Source organism: Gavialis gangeticus, unplaced genomic scaffold (assembly GCF_001723915.1).
Source record: "Gavialis gangeticus isolate Ggan-Ray unplaced genomic scaffold, GavGan_comp1, whole genome shotgun sequence".
In the NCBI taxonomy this organism is placed as follows: Eukaryota; Metazoa; Chordata; order Crocodylia; family Gavialidae; genus Gavialis; species Gavialis gangeticus.
This window is the reverse complement of record NW_017729022.1, coordinates 153,993,880-153,995,129: the sequence shown is the minus strand read 5'-3', so window position 1 is coordinate 153,995,129 and position 1,250 is coordinate 153,993,880.

Here is a 1,250-nt window from a genome sequence, read left to right as displayed (position 1 = left end):
TGCTCGGGTCCCTTCCGACCCTACCAACTATGAAACTATGAGGACAGTGAAAGGAGAGCTAAAAGCAGTTTGGGAAGAAGATGATACCTGGGTGGAAAAGCAGGAGGAGGTATTGGAGGCAACATGAAGATTTTGTGAAGAGCTATATGAGAAGAAGGAAATAGATAGAAGATGAAGGTTTTGCTGAAAGTAGAGGAGGAGGAAGCAAAGAAGATGAAGAAAAGATAAGCTTAAAGCAGCAGAGGAGTGCTTAATAACCTTTAAAAGAGAGAAATCACCAGGAGCAGAACTTTGGAATGGAATGAAAATACCTACAGACTTTTATGAGAAGTTTGGAGCATGGGTAGGGAGGGAGATCATGGAAGTTTTTGAGGAAATAATGGAAACAGGAGAGGCAGGGAAAGATTTTCAAGAGGTGCTGTGATCTTACTCTTTAAATAAGATCAATTACACTCCTTAATATGGACTATAAGTTAATGGCCAAGATGCTGGCTTTGAGGATGAGGAAAAACCTCCAGAAGACCAAGTATGCGCAGTATCAAGTAGAAGGTTCTCTGAACCAATCAGAGTCATCAGAGATACACTGTCCCACATCCAAGAAAAGAAAATGAACACGGTTATAGGAAACCTAGATTTAGAAAAAGCATCTAACAGAATGGATCATGATTACATATTAGAAGTACTAAGAAAAATGGTTTATATGTTGGATAAAGTAATTGTATAGAGAATTGGAGACTCAAGTCCAAATTAATGGGCATCTAAATGGGGCTTTTAAAATCCATGGAAGGATGAGACAGGCATTCTCTGCATCACTACTACTATTTGTGTGCAGCTTGGAACCATTAGTACAAAGAATAAGAAAACAAGGTCATAAGTAGAGTAAAAATACTGGTCAGTGGAGAGGTAAACTGAGTATTATACATGGATGATATAAATGTGGTAGTTAGAGCCAGATTTTAGATGGAAAGTCTGCTAAAGCATACATCAGAGTATGGAGAAGTGACAAGGGCTAAACTAAATAGATCAAAAAGGATAATAATGGGGGTGAGGAACTGGAGGGATTTGGAGAAGTTGGGCCTTCAAATAAGAGAGAGAAAAATCAGAGTGCTATTGATCTTTATGTGTGCCATATGGAAAGGTAATGCAACATGGAAAGAGATGGACACTGTCCTTTGACAGAAAAGTTGCAGTGGTTAAGGCTGTGCTACTGCTGATTATTATATGTATGGAAACTGTATTTCCACCAACGT